Genomic DNA, 23,891 nt, shown 5'->3' with positions numbered 1-23,891 from the left:
TCATACACTGCAAGGTGAATACTGGCACGGTTCCCGCTGAAGGTCGCACACTGCCGCCGAGCGACATGCCGCCATGCTTTCTTTAGAATATAGAGCTTTAGAACAGCGGACACAAGCGCCTTACGTCGTCGCCACTGCGCACGTCCAGAAGGCGAACCGCGCTTTGGGATTTGGGTGCGCACGCTGTTTCTCCAGCACTTCCTTGCGTCGTTCTCGCGGCCGTCGAGAACCCGCGTGAGCGCGTGTCGTCTGTAAAAGGCCGAAAACAACAAAAACGATTTTCCTTCACGATGCCATTTATTTTTAACTAACAACGCACTATGCTCACGAAAGGCGATTATTTTGGAATTTGAGCATTTCGGAAATATTTTGGAGTTGTATGGGCCGGTGGGCTCGTCAAGCTGCACTTTGGGGCTTCTCCCCGGGCCCCACCCATCGCCGAATGGGGAAATAAACGGCTGAATTGAAATAATTTAGTAGTTTCTTTATTTTCTTATATTTTTTTTGTAAGTCTTGTAGCTGTAACGTCGCCACGATGCACGCGCCCATCTTTTGAGACCCTATAAGCAGGAAGGAGTAGGGGGTAAGCGTACTGGGCCTACTTCACTGGACAACTGTGCCGTTATAGGGAGTTTTCACCTACGTTACATTGTGACGTGGCAGTGACGTGGCATGCTCGTAAGCTGCTCCCACTGGTGGTCACTTTTCGTGCTAGCGGCATTGAAAGATGACAAACTGCGCTATTTTTCAATGCGACAACCATAGTTTTCGTAAAAGAAAATGTGAGAACGACAATGACGAAGTGTCTTCGGGATAAAAGAAGGGCACGGACGCGACCGGGTTTCAAAACACCACTCAAGGCTTCGTTATCGAACAAATGCTAGATAATCTCGGCAGCTGCGCCGAAAAAGTGACCACCACCACGGCGACCAAACACGTTCGTCTGACGTCATGTGAAAACAGCTTATGCGCATGGAAAACCTGCCGAAAACCCAAAGGAAAACCTCAGAGTGAATAAACGATGGTGGTTCTCGAGCGGACTACCTTCCAGCAGATGCCGTGTCCAATGGACTACACCGCTGGTCCGACGAAGTGCATTGACCTTTATGCAAGTAAACGTCTTTAACTTAGTATGTACGGTTACCACTGCGTTATTTCACCGATTCCTTCATGCCATCCCGTCGTTTTTCATGCTTACATAGTACATGTTACGGTTCTGGAGATTGTGTCACGTTTAGAAATGCACCCGAGACGTGATTCACGCTCTTTCCACGGCCTATACTACGTATCGTGAAAGATAACAAGAGGAAGAAGAAGTAAACAGGGCTAGAGAACGATACTGCACGCATCGCCTAGATATGCTCCAGCGCTATACTTACAAACCTAAATGTCGTGCAGGGCGATGCCACAAAGAATGCTGCTTCCATGAAGCTTTTGTCAAAATCCGTTCACGTTCTCCCAGGGCTGTTGTATATTCGCGTGCAATCGGCGTGTATGTGTGTGGCCTTGAATAGCGACGAACATTGTATGTACTGGAAGGTCAGATATTTCTGTCAATATTGATTCCGGAAAGCGCTCTCTCTCTCAGCAACATACTGCGTATCAGCCAGTGGCTCTTGCGCTTTCAACTCTCTGGCTCAACACTTGCCGATCTTGCCTATATACTCGATGTTGAGCAAATTGGTACAGCGAAGAAGAAAATTGTGCAAGGCGGTTATATGGGCAGTGCAGTATAGCGGGTAGCTTGACACATAACATTCGCGTCACTGTTTCGTTTCGTTGGAAAATCATTTTTGTCTCATGTTTGAAGGTTTTGGTATTCCTCGCGCAAAAACGGAAGGAAATAGCGCCGCTCACACTGCGCACGCATCGTCCACACCAAAATTTTTGCGCCGATCGTGCGCACGCTATTCAAGCGTCTTAGAATAGAGAGTTTTAGTGTACCGTACGCTATCGCCTTTACGAACGTATGGGATAGCGTTCTGCGCACGCGCAAACCATAAAGAGAGCTTCGCGCAGTGCGCACAACCACCACGCTATCCCATACGTACGCAAAGGTGATAGTGTATAGGATGCATTAAAACTCAACATTGTTTCGCGCGATACGCAGTGACGACTCCTCGTCCCATTGTGGTCAAATTTTAGCGCTCCCAGAAAACTGAGCGTAACGCGGGCGCAAACGAAGGCAACGCGATAGAGCTTCACCGCAACCCAAAACGCAAGCACGTTGCGCTTATAGCAACATCAAACGGTTGCCACAGTACCCATTTCGCCTTCGAAGTTCACTTCATTTGAAAAATACTCGAGCTTTCGTCCCAAATATCGCTGTTGAATTTATGTTACACTAAACGATGCGTTTTCTTTTACTTTTCCGTGGCTATATAGCCTTCTCGCAACATATCGCGCTACACGCTATAGCGAAACAACAACTATACACGAATGACGATGGGATTAGGTGTTTCATCGCAGCAACTGCGATACCATACCTCAGTGCACTACACTCTAAGTAAAAAAGGAGTAAAACGGGGAGTAATTGCAGCTTCTACTCAACTAGTCTGCAATTACTCCCCATTTTACTCCCCTAACCCAACATTTAGTCCCGACAATTTAGTCCCGACATTTACTCCCCAGGACTGCAAATTGTCACTAAACTTCACGAATTGTCTCCTGAATGCAATAGTCACCCTAAATATGTGCCCTTGGTCAATTTGAAGGGCATAAGGCTGTATAACTCAGACAACGTAGCAATTTTCCAGCCACACAGAGTAAGAAACAGTTAGCGCATCTTTCTTCGCAAATTGTGCCCTAGTATGGCGCAAGATTTTATATCACTCGATATATCACGGTTGACGGTTTGCTTCAAAGTATTTTCATGCATGCGCACCAATTATGTACCTGGGACTCTTACGACAGCGCGTGAAATGCGGTCTTCACTCTGTGACATTCATTTACTCCCGTGCATTTAGTCCCAAAAGGGACTATTTTTTGTGGCAATGCATTTACTCCCCAAAAGGAGTAAAAGTACTCCTTTTTTTCTTAGAGTGTAGGGCGAGACATGTTCACTTTGGGGCGAATTTGGGCACCGACGTTATACTGCGCGTCCTCAAAGCGGAAAACAGGGATTGGGTTCTGGGCGTGCATCGTGACGTCCCCAAATTTCACGGGCACCCCACATCGTTTGTGTACCCTCTTCTGAAGCACTGTTTTTCGAAAGAGAGAGGGAGAGAAGGTGAAGGAGAACAAAAAATGGAGTGTGCGTACGCTAGGTTCCAGTGTTGGAGAAATTACTTTTTTGTAATGCGTTACCATTACTCATTACAGTTTTGAAAGTAACGTAGTGCATTATTCACTACTTTTTCATGCTTACAGTAATGCATTACTAATGTCATTACTTTAATCGAGTAATGGCATTTACTTTGGCATTACATTTTCCCAGAAGTCTCCCACACAGCCCTATGTGGTGTCTGAAACGGTACTTAGAGACACTTGATTAGTCTTTTAGTTACACATTACCAGTATAGTAATTACAGCTTCTGAAAATCGCTACCTATGTCGATTTCGTCCAGAGATCTGAGCAGTATACGCATAATCTAAACGACCAATCACTGATAATATAAACTGTAGCGCGCAGAAGCAGTCGGTCTTCAAATACTCCACATGAACTCTGCCCTAGTTCTTGACGTCCAGAAAGGTGGCTCGGCAAAAATAGCTTTCGGATTTTCCTTGACTGTACCAGGCCCAATTCGTCACTGCTGACTTGAGACAATTTTCGACCCAAGCAATGAGTAACGTCAATTACGCATTACAGGGCCAAAATGTCATGTCGTTACATTACTCAATACTCCTCCACAAAATGTAACTCATTATCATTACTCGTTTCCGAGAAGCAACGCATTACTTTGTAATGCACAACTCTGCATCTGTGCTAGGTCCCTTGTGTGCTACTCTCGTGTGGCATGCGAGACCTACAGTTTGTAACGTAGAGGCGGCGCATGCAACAGACTGTATAATGCGGCTTTGTGGCGGCTGATGACTTCGACCTACTGGGAGAAGTGAACTCGTGCGACCCACTCCGCGATGGATCTCAATGGGCTGCAGTCACAACACACGTGCCCACAGCAGCCTTCGACGGGAAATCATGGCAGCCGCAAGAAAGACACGACGCGCTGCTACTGCGCAGCTGCTCCAGTTAGCCAAGGACAAGAGGTCGTACTTTCTGATTGGTTTGATTTCAGTGTTAGTCTATCAATAAAAAGCTCGCCTCAATATCCATAACTGAACTTTTTTTTTTCCCTGAAGCTTTGTGTAATTGAGAAATACCGATCTGATATACAGCATTCTCGCAGCATATATTACAGTGCGTGTTGTATTGTTGCTTGTCATCGGATACTTCGTTACTACACACACGTAACATCTCGCCAATCTGCTATTTCAGGTTGCAATCTGCATGTCCAACTGCAATCTCTCTTGATATCCTTGAGTATAAATCCATCGATAGAAAGTTGCCTTCTCTTTTCTTCATTTTTTTTTCTTCTTCATGTAGCAGTTTTTATTTTACACTGTAGGTGACTCAAGAATAGTCTACGTGGGTAAGGTCTCCGCAGTACTAAAACCGCACGTCGCGAACTGTTAACGTGTAGCGGCAAACAAGCGTTTAGTCCCCACCACACACAAAATCTCCCCACTGTCTTCCGAGGGAGCACACGACGAAACCACGGTCAGGACGTATATCGATTTCTTCGGACGAACGTTGCAATAAGCGTCGAAGGACCGCCATTTGGAACGCACGAGATTTAAAGCAACTAATACATAACAATCAATAAGTGACATTAGGGGATTTCCAGAACCGTATCGAACAACACTGCTTATTGCCGATATCACACTGCACGTTACTTGATCCACACACGACCAACTCACAAAATATATCGTGCATCGAAAGCAATAACATCCGATGGTACTTCGCGCGACAGTGTAGTCATATTGCCGAAACTTACGGACAATGTCGTCCTGGCAGTACGAGGTGTTGTCGTCGCCGACGAACGTCCGGCAATAAAGATATTTTGCCCTCTTGATAAGTCCAAGACACGGTTGCAAAACAAGCTTACGCTACCAACACTATAGGCAACACTGGCTCTTATCAGAGCCCTAGGCCTGCTACAACGTCCATCTGTGCACCGACTGGGGACTTCCCCCACGTCAGCACGTTGTTACTAAACTGACATTGAAAAGCAGGCCAATGCGTTGTATGTCCCGCTGCGCTTTGGATCACAGCCAAGCAAGTCCCACTTAAATACCTCTCGGGGCGCCGAAGTTCCGACAAGTCATTTGTCAACGATCACACGTTGTCTGCACGCCGTGCACAACAACTGGTAACCAGTCGTTCACTACGAAGACGCGTAGTAAAACGATCGCGTAACGCCCTTTCTAAAAATCGCTCTCAACGTCATACCACGTTAAACTTAGCGGGAAAAATGGAGGGTGTTGTTTTCGTGTTTCGGCTCTCCGTTCAGCATCTACAGTGTGTTTTTACCAGTCGTGCATCGTATACTCCCCAGTAGTTTTTCATTGTGTCTAATCGATTAATTAGGTAAGACTAATTACGTAGCTATCTTTTAGAACACTGTAGATTGACGCGTGGCTCATATTCGCGGCCAGTAGGTTTTGCATATTTGGATGTTGCACTTTGTGACTCGATTGGTTTGCCTTATGATAAGTTCGAGATTATCCTACAGCGTTTAATATACCAGCGACACTGCGGATGCTTGTGCAGCAAACTAGTCCGGATCTTTAGTTGCTAGTAAACTGTGCGACCACAGCTGCGAAAATGAGTTCGAAATTGTTGCATAGTTTTCGCAGTGCCAATTCTTGGTCAAGGTTTGGACGTGCCCGTAAAATTCGTATGTTACGTGGTGTCAACAGGAAAGCTGGGAAACATCCGACAGAGGTGTTTCCAACAAGATGCGCTGCGTGAGGCTTGTTTCTTTTTATTTATTTTGTTTCCTACTTAATTTAAGGTACTGTGATATCTCGATATGTGTGGCTCACTAATGCTAGCCATGCTCGAAGTTATACTGCAAGAGGATTAGGGAAATAATAATGCTTATATACATGTCTTATTGGCGTAACTTGGGACGCAGTGCAGCTACTCCTCTAAATATTGGTACAGGCTGGGACACCCTGTACATTGAGTGCAGTTCCGTAATCAATAGAGCGAGGGAGAAGGGGGTCAGTAATCAATACAGCGAAGGAGAAGGGGGGGGGGGGGAGGGCGAGAGAGGTAGAGTCATTGCATTGTGTTGTCAGCATCAGGATGGCATAAGAGCAGCTGGCAGCAAAGCAGGAGCGAAGAACGTACGATACGAGTTCGCGCCCACTTCGACGAGGCGTCTCTGCGACATTCCGAGGCAGGCCGGTAGCGAATCGTATACGTACGAGAAACTGAATTGATGGTTGCCATCATCGCCAGGTGCTCGCAATGGTCAAGGACACTCTCGAAGGCCATGTTGCACAGGAGAGCTGATGCTATTTCTCTCAGTAACAAATGCCATAATGTACTTCTTTTTTTTTTATTCCGTGTTAGCGCCTCGAAGCAACTGTGGCTACGAGTGGCATACAGATGTGGACAGATGGAGAGAGGACAGCAGGACGGGGCGGAGGACAGGGGGAGCCAAAGTGTACTGCAGAATATTTCTTGATTATTACGCTTTGTGTGTGTGTGTGTGTGTCCGGGGAAATGGGAGCTCCAATTAATTAGCGTCCGATTCATTTGGTTTACGGGATTTTTCTCGGTTGCGTATTATTAGTTGATTCGGGACATAAAAAATGGTAGTGCACTAGCATTAGTATAGCATGTACCCTGCAAAGCAATAGTCTTCTGAAGATAAGGATTAGGGTGATTTCACGCCGAATCAGGCAGGGTGGTCCGGTCGACCTCTCCAATGTTTTTTTTCTTTCAAGCATATATTAAAGCCCTGTCCCTAGGAGGCGTATTGGTGCTGAAAGTAGTTGAAAATAATTGGTGGTTATTTTTTTCATGAATTATCATTCAAAGGTGGGCATTTCGACCATTACGCTTCCTGCGAAGGTTCACACCATTTAACTTCATAACTCTCTGACATATTCAGCTGAATTTTTTTGTCACGTATTGTCTGGTGGGTAGCATTGCATCCGAAGTTCTGAAAGTTCTAAGGTTCGCCTTTGAAGGGATAAAAATCGCAAAGTTGCCACGTTTGTGGCAACAACGTTTTGGGAACCTCACAACTCGTTCCCCAGTTGTGACACCCGAACGTAATCTACATAATTGTGTCCGTCTCGAAATGCCCTTTCTCCTCAAGTACATCGTACTGTGATTTGGGACAAAGCCCCCAACAGTCTTTTTGTGAGGGATGTCTACGGAAAATGCGTAAATCCGACAGCGCGCATCCCATATATGCCCTCTCGTAACATCATTGATTTTACTCACAAACGTTCTTCATGACGACTCAAAACAGCACATCAAAAAAAAAAAAAATGCTTCAGAGATGGTCGAAGTTACGTTCGTAACTCAACGTCGTTCGCAACGTAACTTCGACCATCTCTGAAGCAAATTGTGTGAAATCATCTAATACTCTTCTTTTTCGTCAGGTGTCTCGTTTATACATCTATTCCCACTTCCTCCCATTTTCTTCTACTCTGCCTTGAGGATGACGGAAGTAACTGGTGCTACTATAACTGGCATTCCAGTAAGATAACAGATATCGGCTCAGTGCACTCTTATCGCGTTTTACGTACGCCCAGACCTGGACGAAAAATCGAAGTGGCGTCCTTGCAGGTCTAGAGAGTAAAGAACGTTTTGTGATGGCTATTCTTATCTGCGAGGAGACATACTTGAGCGCCTTACCGAAAATCAATCACGGCTTGGTCATATTTCAGGATTACTCGTACCACGGAGGGAAGTGAAATGTTTCAGCTCGGTCCGCAATTTTCTTGACGATTCAGTTACGCAATATCTTTTGACATTCGGTCTTTCGCAAAATACATTCGGTCTTAACGCGGAAGTGAAATGCCGGATAGAAGTGTACTCGTGAAAGTTAGCCCGTGCTAAAGCAACTACTGACATGCTCAAGAGCCCGCGAATCACACAGCCACGTTTCCTAGGACCGCGTAACTATGGGTAGAAGTGTGCCCAACACCACCTGGATAGAGAAAGCTTGTGCATTGCCTTCTCTCCCTCTTTCAATTAGGAGTCAGAATTCGTCTGCTACAGCGATTCACCGTTCTGCGAATTCAAAAACTCGCAAATGATTGCAGCTCACCTGGAACCTGCAGATCAAACATTTAGACAAAAAAATGCAAGGCGCTTTCCAGAAAATCAGTTTTGAAGAAGATTGGGACATTTTGCGCTTTATTTCAAAGTTTTTCCATTTAGTACGGAGGTTGGGGGGCGTCCAACCACAACTCGCAAATTTCGGTGGTTCGTCTTCATAGTCACGACGGCTGAAAGCACATTCGTGATTGGTTACGGCCGTTGAAAGCATGATCCTGATTGGCTGACTCTTACTTGTTACGTCACGTCGATGAGCACGCAGGCTTTCTGTATCTAGGTGGTGTTGGGTGTGTGCGGCCGAGCGCGGTCATATCCACGTATCCGCGCGACATCCTGGTTTGCGGATAGAAATAATACGTTTTGAAATCCGCGGACAATCAGCCAAGAGAGGAGGAACCGAAACAATTCAGAGACCTTCTCCTCCTTTCTTATAAGCACTGAGTTCCCATAGTTCAAAGCGGCGCTAAGGGATTTTCTGAAGTCGTCTATTGACAAGCGCGCAGTGAACCCCAAATGGTGTCCAATTATTTGTCATCCGTGGCATTACTGTGTCTTTAACAGCCATTATGGGACGACTGTGGATGACATCATGTTTGTGAGAAAGTCTCTATGCTGAAAAATAGAAAAACGCTTGTGACATAACATCTTCGTCATGCTGAATTTTCCCTCCCAGTGCAAAGACTGCGGATGTATTCAATATCCGTGCGGACATATTTAGCGCCGCTTGCGGATACTGTCGAGGACCTTACATACACAGATACCGTAAGGATGCGGATATATTGTCAATCTTATCCGCTCTCGCCTCCAGCTATGGAGGCGGTGGGTGGTGGTGGTGATGATGGGGAAAGAGCTCGACCGTTGTCGGCCTCACACAAGTGAGCAACGTCACGACTGACGCCCTGAGGGAAAGTGCGTCCTGGGCCGACTTCTAAGGGAACTGTGCCGACATATGTCTGAAAGCATCTGAGAAAAACCCAGAAAAAAACCCAGACAGCACAGCCGGCACCGGGATTCGAACCCGGGTACCTCCGGGATCGAATGGTACCCGCACGAATGGTACCGCCACTCGCAAGAGCAGCCACTCATATAGCCATAGGCTTTCTGCGTGTGAAATCGCCGATTGGCTGACGCGGACGATACGCGGCTTTGTCTGTCCACTTAGCCAAGGAGGGAGAGGAGGCATCCAGGATACTTTCTTTAGTCTGTGCGGGGTTGGCTAAACCCAGTACGCTTCACCATTTGTGGGAAGATTACGCCAAATAGTGTATAGAAAGGGGGAAAAAAGGAGTAATTTTACACCTTTTGATGAGAAGATTCCATTGATATCATCATTGGATGAATTCTTGGATGAATTCTTAGAATTCTTGGAATTGGATGAATTCTCTCATCATTGGAATAATCTTCCATTGATAGCCCTTCCAGGGCTAAATGCAAGGAAGCTTATACGAATCTGAGAACTCTTTGCAGTGCTATGAGGGAGTACATTTTAGTCTGAAGAGACTAAAACAGAGAGTAACTGCAACCTAGAAGCTACAGTTGCTCCCCCAACTGACTCCCTTTTCGTTTTCTTCTTATAGAGTGTAGCCGCCGAGAGAACAAGAAGAAACATGTCATGACGACACTGAAAGCAGTAAAAACCCTCAGTGCTATAGGGTAACACCAAAGGACAAACGCAGGACAGGCTACTGATTTTGATTGCTTTTAGTATAAACTACCAAACAGCCCAATTTTTAACCCTATTTAACGCGATGACAATGTCACGGAGCAATTCGTTGGTATTTACGATCAGGCATTGCAAGTAACAACTGCGAGTATACAACGAACTGCGAATGGCGTTGTAGTAGATGAGGTAGTGAAACATGCCGGACGAACAGAACACTCAAGCCTCGCAACGACCAGTTGCATATTTCGATTAAAGAATGGAACAACAACAACTACAACAACTTTATTTGGAGACGATGAATGGGGAGTTTCATCTCCAAGGGCGATTCTCTACCCCATTGCTGGTGCTGGTGGTGATGTGGGGAATGAAATAATGAGCCCCCTCACCATAAGGATCGAAGTCGTATGGTGTCCAAAAAGGTAAAAAAATTTACGAAAAAAAAAGAAGCAGAAAGCATGGAAGTGGCTGAAAAGGCACCAGAAGTGGAGATGTTTAGTTGGGGAGTCTTATGGAAGTCGGAACTGCGAGTGACAAACTAGCACGACGACGTCAAGAACGTCAACACGACTCCACTGGGAAGAGTAGCTATATGGGGTATACAGCAGGAAGTCATCACATCCTGAACGCTTATTTTCTACGCCAGCACTAGAGTGTACGTTCAAAGAGATAGATGACTAGAGAGAGAGAGAGAGAGAGATCCCATGACGTGCGCTGTGATTAACGCTCTGCTTGTTTGCGCTTAGTAGTTAGTTTCCTCATACTCGAGGGGAGTAATTTGCGATCATACGCAGGATCTTTATGATTTAAGTGCATGGGGCAAAATAAGTGTGTTTGTTTGTATGTGTTTGGAGGTGCAGTTGTCCCGACAGCAACAGCCACACGATGGTGACACGAGGTGTTTCACAGCACACGAGTTCCGGTACCCCTACCCTACCCCATTAGATATATTATATGAGTGAGATGTCAAACGAATGGAGCGCACGACACACGAGACACCGGCGCCACCGAGGCCTAGGAATGGCTGCCGCCAGCTACAGTTCAGTTCAGTCAGTCGGCAAATCCACTAGCGGTCCTTTGGTGTTTATGCATTAAAGAAAAAATGGAGTCTCGAGAGCCACAATAAATCGCACTAGCACGACATGCAGTGACGACGAACAAAAGTAATAAACAACATGCAATAGGCAGTTGGCTCGTATGACACGTCGGCAAGAAAATCAAGAAAGTTAAGCGGAATCTTAGAAAGGAACCTAATAGTTTACTACTGTCAACAGTTGCTGATATGTGACGCTTGCGTTTATTAAAGTACAAAAGAGATAAGAAGACTACCGCGGCGTAGCCAAGTGGATACAGTGTCCGTTCTGTGCTGGTGCTGCTCTCTTTACGGATGCCGAATAGCACGCTCAGAAATGACGCTCAGAAACTGCGATCGCGTTGTTTACGAACGGTTTGGCCGCTGATGCTGGCCGCTGCCAGTTTTACGGTCACGTGTGTGTTGACGTTCGGAATGATGTGGGACCGCAGGACCTGTCTAGAATGCACTGCGTTCGCCTCGCACGTTACTACTTATGGAAGCATACATTACGGTGGGGATGGGGCATCCCCCCTTGCAACATGTGCAGCAAAACTTGCTCCTTTTTGTCGCTGTCGACGTCATTCTGCTCTGGAAACAGGTGCGCAGCGCCACATGCCGGTGCACATGCGCAAGACGCCGTACTTATACACGCTCTCCCAATGCCCATTCTCTCCACCCGTGCCAATGAACGTTGAATCGGTCTTTGCGCCGGATTATAAACGGCGTTTCATCAACAACAGCGTGCGTTTCCAGAGCAAGAACTATCGTAGGTTCGTCGCTATTTGTACTTGAGACGCCATCAACGCAGGAGCATCCTCAGGGCAACGTTTAATCGTCGTGTGCATGGGTTGAACTATGCACAGTAAAACTCTCTCTTTTGCATCATCGCGCAATAATAAACAAGTAAGTGACGAGAGAGAAAGTGAAAGCGCCATTGCCATCTGCTGCCAACCATTCAATCAATGACAGCATGGGCGTGAACATTCCGAAATTGCTAGTCCTCTAAGTCGATCTTGAAGCGAGATAAAGCTGCTTGAGGGTATTGAACGAAATCATCGGATACGATATACCGTGGTTAGAGTGAGCGGAGAACAAGCGGAAGGGTGCAACATCGCTCAACAGCGCTCTCTGTCCTCCATCACTGTCAATAATAACGCACATCGCAAAACTAACAAAAATAATCACAAAGAAGGGAATAAAGCATGAAAAGGCGAGCTGAATATAAGCAACTGATGCAAAAAAGTGAGGAGGAAGAGGCGCGCCATCGGTCAAAGGAGAGAGATTCCATACGCTCTTTCCGCTCTTTATCCCACGTATTATTTTCATCTTGATTTATTTTATTTTGTTTTATTTCATTTCTGAAAAAAAGAAGAAAAAAAAGGATCTCCATGTTTCACTTTTGTACGTACGGGTCTCTGCCACATCACGCTGGCTATGCATCACAATCACAATCGTTGTCGTTGCGCAACGATGGGCCGTCAAAACATTGTTCTTGCTCATTGTTGCAGCCGGCAGAACACTGCACTAACATCTCGACAACAGCCAAAAAAGAAAAAAACGTGAGATAGAGAAACTAGTAAGAAAGAAAAATGAAAGAAAAACAGAAAAAAGAAAGAAAAAAAACGCTGCGAAAAACTTCAGCGATGGCGCGCGCACCTGCAGCGGTCACGCTTTGCCATTGATCGGAGTCGTTGGATTTTTTTTTTTCTTTCTTTCTTCCCTTTGTTGTTGTTTTTTTTTGCTTCAGTTTAACATAACACAGTCACCAACCAAGGAGTCAGAAATTCACATACGAGCGAGGATGAGCAGCAACAGCAATGAATATGAGATATTACGTAATAGTAGTAGTAGTAATAATAATAATAATAACAAAAAAGGATTTTAGTTTTAGTCATTCGACAACGCCGTAAGGGCAGTTCGCCTATATTTGTGTGACGAATGCTGCACGTGCCGCAGGGTAGGACTGTGGATAATTTGGACCACTTAATGTGTCCTGTAATGCGAGCCAGAATCCCCAACACACGGTGCCCGTGAGACGTTTATGATATTTCCGCCACCTCCTATGTATATCTTCCCACTGATCCCAACATTGCGAGTCCGTTGGTCGACGACAACAGAAATATTTATGTATGACGTCAAACACTGTGTGGCAAGATTTCTGCGCATTTTTAAAGAGTCTTCAGTTGGGCAAAATTAATCCAATCGCCGACCGCTTGGGGGCGCTCTTTACGAATTACCGTAAACTTTGACATTGGTTCCTGAAAAAGAATGACAAACGATCAGTCCTCAAAATCCCCCACGATGACTGGATAAATCGTTTGAGGAGACCAATGGGAGACCGCTCCGCATCGTCGGCCTTCTCGAGAAAGAGGGGGGGGGGGGGGACGGAAGTTGCGTTTTCTTTCGTTCACAAATTACGAACAACGCAACGAATCAATCCCGTTCCTTCTGTGTTGGTGTCGAGGTAACGGCATCTTTTATTCCGCGAGGAGAGATTTTTGCACTTTAAGGCCCCTTTACCGCGTATTAACACAAGCGACATCCTCATGGAATACTCTAGCGGAATGAAAAAAAAAAAAAAAAAAAGCAAATCACTGCTCACGGAGCCGAAGTTCCACCCCGAGCATTCACACAGTGCCGGAATATCGGCAGTGGCGTATTGCGCCCTTAGCAGACGACACTTAGCAGACAACAGCGACAGCGTCTTTTCCTGTCGTCTGCTACGAAAAATATCTTGTGGCTTTGTCACAGGATATTTTCCCACGGTTAGCGGTGCACGTGAAGACACGACGTTGACAGCAGAAAGCTACGACGCTTTTCGCATCTTCCGCTGGGGTATTCTGGGGAATATCGTTCCCAAGATAAAGTACGGTATTCCTTTCCCTCCGCAGAAAATACTGCAGGAACGGCACACGCTGAAACTTTCGCCAATCACGTATGGAATGCTTAACAACCATATCCAGAGTTTTTCAGCATCCATGTTTGTTTCGGTAAATTATGGAAACTCAGAAACCGCTCTTTCCAACGCATTGCGAACAGCCCCGTTGCACCATTTGCTTGAGCTGTCCTTTCAACTTATACTTTCAACTTTATTTATCAATGTTTTCACAGTTATACACGTATTAACCAGCGGGGCTGTTGGGGGAGACCCTGTGATACAGTCCCCATTTCAAACAAACAAAAAGAGACGAAAACAATACAGCAATCCTGTTGAGAGGATAACGTACGCAATAATAATAAGAAAATAAAATAATACAGACTACAGCGTGATAATACATGGGCGCGTTAGGCATGGCTCCCGAGCGCCATATCCCGTGTTCTCAGGGGAACGTCCGGAAGCCGAGCGCAGAGAGCCGCTGAGCGCGCGCCACCTATCGAGTTTTCTTCTGTCGTCTGCTTTTAAGTAAATATAGCAGTAGACCACTGCAGTCCTCTATAATATTATAACTATTTACCACCGACATCCGATGATTCAGGAAACACAAACAGCATGGGTGGTTGCAACGTGTTGCAACGGTTGCGCCATTTCGAAAGGCAGTACACCGGAACATGCTTCACGCTCCGGAACTGGCCCCGCTCTTCCCCAGCGTTCCCTGGCTGCCCAGCACCGAAGAAGGGGTGCGCAGGGTGCACCCGGGAACGTGCACCGGAAGTCCCTTTGGAGGTGTTAAGTGATCCCCTGAAAGAGGGAATGTTCCCGGAGCACGAACCTAACGCGCCCCATGAAAACACGAAGGTAACCATGAACCGAGACCATGAAATGAAGAAAGTCCGGCATTTCTCCGTCACAATATTTGAACAGACAAAACCATAGTTTAACTACAATATCAGGAGCAATGTTGTACACAGAGGAATAACACTCGCACTGTATAGGAAAACAAACGAAAGATAAGTAAACAAAGTAGAGAAGTAAACAGAAAATAAGCCTAAGCAAATAAGTAAACAGGTGCACTGTGCCACGCTGGAAATTACAAGTACATCACACGTGTGGATGCGGGGGGGCGGTATTTATTTTCACAGGAAAAGCAGGAAAAGTCAGCCAGAAAGGACGGCTTGCTATGCAGTAATCAATGGAGCGATGGACCGAACATTAGAAATGTTTAGAGGACAGTGTTCTTCTGCTTCTCTCTTTTTCTTCTTTTTCTTCTTTTTTACGATATGTCGACAAAGAAACTGGACCAAATGACAGCATATCCGAATTTTTAACGTATATATTGCAACTTCCTATTTCTTAATTTTATTTATTTATTTCTTTCTTATTCCTTCCTGTTTCTTTCTTTCTTTAATTCTCTTCTTTTCATTTATTTATTATTTCTTAATTTTATTTATTTATTTATTTCTGGAATAGCAAGCCGACGTCTCGTTTGGCTGACCTTTCCTCTGTTTTTTTTTTTTTTCCTTTTCGTCTCATAACTATATCCCCCCCTACCAAAAAAAAAGATGCCTCTATTCGTTTTTTTGTCTCGTTTCAAACCCGATATTTTACCATCAGAAGCCCCATGACATTCATGAATGGAAAGCAGTCGGTCAATCAGCTGTCGAACACACACTTCTGGGAGACACCTCAACAAAGGGACAAAGAAGTGCTGTTTGAACAGCTGCTGCTGGTCCTTTGTTTCAGACGCAGCAGTTGTAGTCATGCAAAGCTGAAGTCTGCCAGTTCCCTTAGAGCAGTCTTGGGAAGTAACTCGCAAGCAATCACTTACTGAGCAATTAACCAGTGACTGTTACTGATAACTTTCTTTTTTTTTTTTTTTCTGATAGAGCAACTTTTGTGGTGAGTGCAAGACGGCGACAGGTGATGAACGAAGATGCGACTACTTTCTGAAACTGTAGAAAAAAATACGAAATTCTTAAGTAAATGTAACTATAAACAGCAAACAGTTGTAATTACTTTTGAGTTTCATATTCGTCTCTCTCACTTCAAAAACTGATCGCATCCCCGTTCACTACCTGTTGCCGAGCGGTATTCAAAGGGAAAGTTGCTCTCTGAGAACGAGTTATTAACTACAGCTACTGGTTAACCGCTCAGTAAGTTACTTCCCAAGTACGTCTAGAAGTGTACGTCCCAAAATGGCTTTCGATAAACATTCTCGTTCATTGACTTCCCAGATATAATTTCGAGCAGACCGGAACCTGTCTCTTTGACACGAGAGGATATGCTGGCTCATCAATCGGAAAGACAAGATCATTCATAACAACCAGAAGTAGGTCGCCATGCAGCTAGAGCCCTTCGTATTCCGTCAGGTGGAACAATAGCGCGAGTTTCTTCCACAGTGCTTTCATATTTCATGTAGGCGTGGCGCATAGCACAGAAAGTGCGTTATGAGATACACAGGAAGTGACGCACTCGAGCAGTGAGGGAAAAGGTTAAGGGTCTACATATCACTCACTCCCGGAAAGAAACGAACGAACGAACGAACGAACACAGACACAGCTGCCCGGCCCCGCCCTTGTTGCTTTCCAGAGCGCGGCTTCCGTCCTACAGAGATATCTATATCGGCACATGCCGAAGCCATATCTCTCTGTTTCTTTTTTCCTACTATATCAGCCGCGATATCGTGTCGCGGCATCCTGAGCAAACGGCTATTTCCGCTGTAGGTGCATAAACACGTTCGGTATTGGGTTCGATATTGCCAAGCCGGAAGAGGAGCCACAGACTGCATTCTCAGAATTATGGAGGCACACATCGCCCTAAAGTTGGCTTCACCTGCCCATCCGTGTACGTAATGTATTCTATCCCAGTTTTCGTTAATTCATTAAGGACCAATGTATTAACCGATCTTGAGGGTCAACAAGAAGGCGGTGCACGCTACTGCAACATCGCACTCACACTGAACTCACAAGACAACTTTGCTGTCACTCTTATTTAGGAAAAAAAACAAACAAAAAACTTCACTTATTTTGTGTAAACTGGACCTTACCTTCCTCGTAATGACGTCACGCTCTTTTTGATCATGCTTTTACCGGGGAAGCAAGAGCGGTAGTGACGTAAACATGGCGTGGGTGCCATATCTCCGAGTCTCAAGTTAAGAAAACTGGGTATGCTGTCTAGGTCATGTCAACATTGATGTTGGCAAACGGCGGATACTCAGAAAAGTGACAAAAACAAAGAAAGCAAACAGTGTTGATTCTGGTCGGTACGGAGATCCGCATTCCGTGAGAGAGACAGACAGCAGTTAGTGATGAACGCAAACATTGATGTTTCTGTAACTTTCGCTGCTCTCGAAAGTGCAAAGACTTATCCTCACTGAATTTAAGATGGCGTTACTTTAAGAGCAACACAAAAGGAAGGGTGAATCCCGTTACTTTTGTGTTGGCCTTAAGGTAACGGCATCTTTCATACTGCAGGGAGAATTTTTTTCACTTCAGTGCCCCTTTAACGATCGCTCCGTAACACTCTTCCCTGCGGGTCTGTGAGACGCCAAATGCTCTTCAATGCTATCGCCACTGTTTTTTTTTTTTTTTTTATAGATATATATATATATAAAAAGGCAAACAAGACAGAACAAGAAACTTTCCGCGGAAAGTACGCGGTTCCCAAGGGTGACGGTGGGCTCGACGCTCATCAACATTTACAGTGATCCGCAAAGGAAAGGAGAAAGAAAAATAATCGGATGCCAGGTGCAATAAAGGAGGAAAGGCAAATGTAAACGATGGCAGTGAGTGAAGAAGAAACCCCGTGTATGACGTCAATGGTACTACGCGTTGGTCTAGCTAAGCGGCGTGCTGTCTGTTTACTGTTAACTAACAAAGAGTGGAGACTACCGAATCGGTAGTAGGAGGCTTTTTTTTTCGTGTTCTTTATCTGTATCTACAACTATGGGAATCTATCTATATCTATGGGAATAAATCAATTGACTGATTGGTTGATATACACTGTATCCCACGATGAATCGCTCGCCACGCTCGCCATCGGAATGGAACTATATAGTTATCCGGATTTCATTGTCGTCGCTGAAGCTACAGAGTGTCACAATGGATATTGCGCGGAGCAGGCAGTCGTGCAGGGTACCGCGTATTTACTCTTAAAAAATATTATTTTCACGCTGGTATATACTCGTGGTAAAATAAAAGGCCATCAAGTTCAAGTTGTTCAACACACCTATGGCTGTTTTCGCACTACGTAGGTTCGCGAACATTTTAGGTAGTTCCCAGGAAACTAGAAGCGTAGTGTATGGGCATTCGGACAACAGCCGTGCAGCCATATCTCTAGCTAGGAAGAGGAAGGAGGGAGAGAATGATCATTTTCTTTTTTCCCAAAGGGCGCTTATTCTGGGAGTAGCAGAACTCATCAGGTGACGAAGTCCCTTTTTTTTTTTCTCTCTCTCTCTCTCTCTCTTTGGAACACGCAAACTCAACTAACAAGACCAAAGAGCCAAAAAATTATATTGTGCTTTGAATGATAAAAGGATAAAAACATAGCAATTGCAGTTTATTAGCGACAAGCTTTCATGCAGTGGGCAATCATCAGGTACGAAAATGATGAGACAGTGACATACACAGGGCGTTTTTTTATCGGTGAGAGCAGCACTCACGCCACTTTCTGCATGCGGGTAATGCGGCAAGGCGGACATCCTGGTTGGAAAGCGCATGTAACTACTGAACGACATATTACGTAAAATTCACTAATCACCTTTTTAATTAGACTTTTGGGGAAAACGCGAGACAGCAGAATTGGAGGCAATGATCGTGAGTATTGGAATGCACCCTCGTTTTATAAGAATCCTGAAGCGAGTACGTACTTCGAGATATCATCACCAAATTTCGATCAAATGAGCCGAAACCAGAACGACGCACTTCGGAAGGACAGAAACGACATGACCTTCGCATTTATCGTGCTTAATCGCTTGCACGCGTTACCAGCTAACGAGGGGCCAGACGGGCACGTGATAAAACACGTGCACGGCGCTCTTCGCGCGATACGTGAAGGGCGTGGTATACGTCACGCGCAATGTGTCACGTGACCATCTTTTTGAATTTCCCGTTGTCGGCCTCACAGAGGTGGACAACGTCAGGGCTAACGGAAAACGGTCTATCTGGTCATCAGATCAGCGCCTACTCCAATCAGCTTCGTCGCTACAAAACACGTGACCCTCCGACGCGAACGCCCGTCGCTCTTGTTGCGCTCGAGAAATGCGTGGTGTCGGTTTCGGCTCATTTGCATAGCAAAATCTAGCGATTTATATCTCAAGGTAGACGTGCCCGTTTCGGGATACTTAAAAAAAAATGAAAGAGGGTGGATTTTGATAACGAATGGCTCCAATTCCGCCATCTCCCATTTCAACGAAAACATCAAATTAATAAGCTAATGAGAAGACGGTTAGGCACTTCATCAGGTTATAGGGTAGCCATATACACACAGGACGTACATATACCAGTAGAAAGGTATGGAAAGTGGGAAGTACACATGAAAAATAGACAAGAAAAATAGAAATGCCAACTACAAATATAAACGAAGACACCCCTGTGGCCGAGGCGGAGCTGAAACGAAGAAGCAAAATGCGACGCAGACCGGACAAGAATCAGATCCAGCAACACGTAAACACGAATTTTTGACATCGCCTTGTCATCTGTTTTGTTGTAGTAAGCTCAATCAATCAATCAATCAATCAATTTGAGGCGATTAGTCGTCCAGTAGTTACATGCGCCGCGTTCCGACAGAACGTCCGCCTAGCCACATAACCCACCTGTGAAAGCCGCATCTATATGTAGCTCTCATAATTTTATTATACAAATTCTGTGATAAAAAAATAATGTCATATATTTCACATACGGTGTGTCCACGTGAATAAGAGAGGAAGAGGCAAAAAAGAGGAAGCGAAAAAGAAAAATGCAAAATGGAAAAGCCACGTGAACTCCGGAAATCAAATCCCTTGGCGGAATAAGCACATAGAAAGAGAATGCCTGCAAGGTCGATAAAGGGAGCTAGATCTCCTCTTACTCATCACGTGATCAAACTGTATGTTATACATAGATATCACTTCTTCGTCATTCTTGTCATACCTCATGAAATGCAGTCCACTGTAGTTTCAGCGTTTTTATCTTTTTGTCACTTGTGTTGACCATACTCGTCCGAAAGGTTCCACATCCCCGATTGCCATTACGCTTCGAACAAATATTAGAGCGTGCTTTCCTCGTTGGCGGGCTTAATTTTTGAGTACGCCCACAGTTGAAATTCAGCGAAGGCTCTCCTCTAGGACACCTGCGTTGTGCAGAGCGCGCGGCCGACTTCTTCAGCTGCGTGGACGACGCGCACGGTATACGCGACAGCAACGCCATGTTGCAAAACTGACTCGGAGACTAACATGTGTTGGCGTGTCAGGAAAGAAAAATACTATTTGTAAAATGTGCCTATTGTCTCAACTCGTTTCCACTATATGGCCAGATGCTACCGCAAGCGTGCTCGAACGAAGAAGTGTCCTGAGTGTATTGTGCGAGCTTATGGAGCGCTGCAGAATGGGTACACGCAGTCACAAATATTAGAGAGACCTTATTCTACGAAGATATCAGGCAAGGTTATCAGAAGAACGGATAAAGGATTTATTACGTAATTTATGTGCAGCACACCTACCATCACGCGTCATCAGCGGTAGGCAGTCATATCTTGCACTAGAATAGAATACATAACACTGGCCAGAAACCTTCAACAAGCATGTATTGTGATTCCGAGGTATCATAATAATAATGCATCCGTGTATTACGCGAGGCATACTAGTAGTACTCAATTAATACTCAACCCGCGGGTTATCAAGAGAGAAGAAGCGGAAATATGCGCAATTTGTGTACAATTTGAGACAGTCATCCTCCGATCACGCTGTATTTGAGGTGAAAAGTGGGTGCCTTGTTAGCAACAACACGTTTGTGGGACAAGGGCCTGGGTGAATCAGCGACAAAATACACTGGGGACGCTCGGTGGCTTAGGGCCCTCTCAGTAGGTATTACGAGAGTATTACAACACGTGTAATACATTAATTTTGTATATTATAATAACACAGATACATTAGAGAATGAGTATCGTAATACAGAATGCAAATAAAAAAAAGTATTACAGAAATATTATTGAATACCATTATAAAGCAAAGTATTACCATTACTCCCTACCCCTGCAGCCGAGCGACGCTTTCATACCGATCACAGGAAGGACGAGGTTTGGCGAAAAAATAAAAAATAAAAAAAAGGAAAATACGTGGAACATTCATGTAAGGAAAGGGCATTAGGAGTCAGACGAGGTATTAAGTATTAGACTGGGGAAAGGATGATCGGCATCTCATAAGAAGTCAATGTATACACGTGGGCGTTAGGCTGGCATCGATGAGCAACGAGCTCCCATTCCCTCGTTGTGTTTTTCTTTTTCTTTTTGCATCCCGTTAGATGTGTATGCTCACAAATAACAGTGAAAAGTTGAACCCCGGATACTGTATCACACACACAAAAAAATGAAAATGCGCTTTAATGGACTGAAATAACGATGACTGCACTATGAATCGGTATAAGACGCTGATGCTGGGAATAACGTTTGTTGACTTTACACGAGTAACATTAGACGAATAACATTCCGTTAAAAAATGAATCGTGTCATCATCTTTCGCCGCTTTGTTGTATGTTTACTTGTCTAACTATTTTTTCACCTTTATCTGAACTAAAGGATGTATATGCAGATTTTAAGAGATCTATTTCCTGCGGTGTTCAACAGTAGCAACAGTATCCGCGCGTGTTAGGCGAGACTCTCGCAAAGCTTTTCAATCCCTCGCGGGTTTATTTTGCGGAGGTTCTTGTGCACGAAATATAGGTTTGCTTCTGTTATCTGAAATTCTATTTAAACTTAGCTTAATCCTTTCATAGGGAGACGAAAACAGTTCGTAAGGACACATCACTTTTCGTAAACATGAATTCATGGTTCCTCCAGCAGAATATAGATGTCTGCCCGAGCTCGTCTACGTTGCACTCGAGAGCAATGTGCAACGGGCTGTTCAGGCATAAGTTGTCAAACGGGACCATCAATAACAACAACAACAACAACAAAAACACTGATGATAATGAATGGGGAAATTCGCCACCTGGGTTGTGGCCCACTACCCCAATGCCGACGGGACTGCATGAGATGTAAAATGACAATGAGGGGACGAGAGACGTGAGCAGGGCAGCATCGTCAGGATTAAAGAACATAAAGGGGACCCCGACCCCAACATCACACCTGTTGTTTTCCCGTAATCGTCATCAGACAATACTTTATCATGTATAAGGGCCTCTGTTGTTGTTGCTTTCCTTTCTTTTCGATGCCACCCGTATGCATGTAAATGTAGGGGCGGCATCCGACGTTGGCAAGCGATTGTGAGAATATTATGCTTAACGCTAGCTGTGCGTTGAACTGCAGGGGACTTCCTTGAAAATGCATTGTGAGGCGCAAGTTCTTTTTGTCGTTTCCTCTATAGGCTGTCACATGCTTAGAAAGGAAAACAACAACAACAAAAGACGACGATGACACGAGGTGTTTCGCCGCTCAGTTGCAGTACCCTGTTAACTCCATTACACGTGTACAATATTAGATGAGTGGCATGTGAATGAAGTATAGAAATGAGTTAAGTACTTCACAGAAGAATTGAGAGGTCCTCGTGTGACTGTGCAATACGGAACACAACGAGGATGAAATGAACGGGCCCCGAATAGAGCGTCGACAGTCACTGGGGAACGCAGCCTAACACTATAAAGCGTCTGGAGCAAGCCAGAACTCCATTAACATTTGAAGATCTTGACGATGTTGAACAGGCCTCTGGCAAGTGCTCATTGATTTCCGCCATGTCGAAGTGCTTCCTGTCGATATCGAGTCAAATGCACACGAAGCATCCGCCTTTCCATTTCGTGTATACCTCGGTATGTGTTCGCTACGACGCCGCAGTTGGAGCAAGAGCTTTTTGTATCGCAGTGTCCGATCCTCAACTTGAATTGTGCAACAACAACAACAACTACATAAATAACGATGATATGAAGTCACATTCAGGCCAAGTTCGCGTATCGCTCCGAGATGGACCTATAGGGGGCGATACTGTCACCATTCTAGTGTGGATAACACGTGGGCCGATGTTCGGAGTTGATGGTTCTCTTCCGTAATTCTTGTGCATATTCACAAGAAGATCACTTGTGCCGCGATGGTACGATACCCTTCGGTTCCCCAGTGCTCCACCTATGCACTGAATGCGGAATAAACGTGTAAAAGCAGACGACGCGCCCACACTACGGTAGTTCTCCATTCCCCGCAGCGCGCCGACACCGTTCGATCTCGGAGCGAATATACAAGCAGACTATACATCTATTTCGCACATATTCGAGAAAAATAACAATTTGTATGCACGAACACGGCCGTGTACAGGTACCACCCGTCTCTTTCAATGTACTGACCTTCGGAGGTGAAATACAGGGAGAGAAGTATCGGTAATGACGTTCTTAGGCCAGATACAGCAACGACGTGACGTAATTACCAAATTTACGTGATATGATAAGAAAAGCACTCGCGAATGACTGTTATTATAGTAGTCACAATTTTGCCATGTGTTCCTTACTATACCTTTACCTATAGAAACAGAAACGCATACGAATATAAGCGAATTTCTCGCGTTGTGCACGAAACCTTCAGTGTTTATTTTCGCGCCTGTGCGACTACGACAACGTTATCTGCACTGATCGTCTGGTTAACTCTGGTCATTCCTCTTCCTACACAGTGTCATTTCGTTCTCTGCGACGTCATCACTGGCTTATTTGATGCCCCCGCAATTCGTGTTTGAGATGCATCGCACAAGTGGATTCGTGTGCAGCCACTACAAACTCAGTTACTGCCGTAGAGACTCATGAAA

At 45.1% G+C, this 23,891-nt stretch overlaps 1 protein-coding gene across 3 annotated transcripts in view; it reads right to left on the bottom strand.

Moving 5' to 3' along the window:
* LOC135399242 (uncharacterized) overlaps nt 1-23,891 on the bottom strand; it is a 162,268-nt gene that overhangs the window by 114,001 nt on the left and 24,376 nt on the right. Inside the window, exon 1 of one of the 3 annotated variants that reach the window (XM_064631058.1) lies at nt 4,995-5,174. The exons of the other annotated variants lie outside the window; for them this stretch is intronic. The gene's annotated coding sequence lies outside the window, so the exon portion shown is untranslated. Of the gene's footprint in view, nt 1-4,994; nt 5,175-23,891 lie in introns of those variants that run through there. 3 annotated transcript variants of the gene reach the window in all.

This window comes from Ornithodoros turicata, chromosome 6 (genome assembly GCF_037126465.1).
Source record: "Ornithodoros turicata isolate Travis chromosome 6, ASM3712646v1, whole genome shotgun sequence".
In the NCBI taxonomy this organism is placed as follows: Eukaryota; Metazoa; Arthropoda; class Arachnida; order Ixodida; family Argasidae; genus Ornithodoros; species Ornithodoros turicata.
Note: the sequence above shows the minus strand (reverse complement) of the source record. Positions and strands in the feature narration are given on the sequence as shown.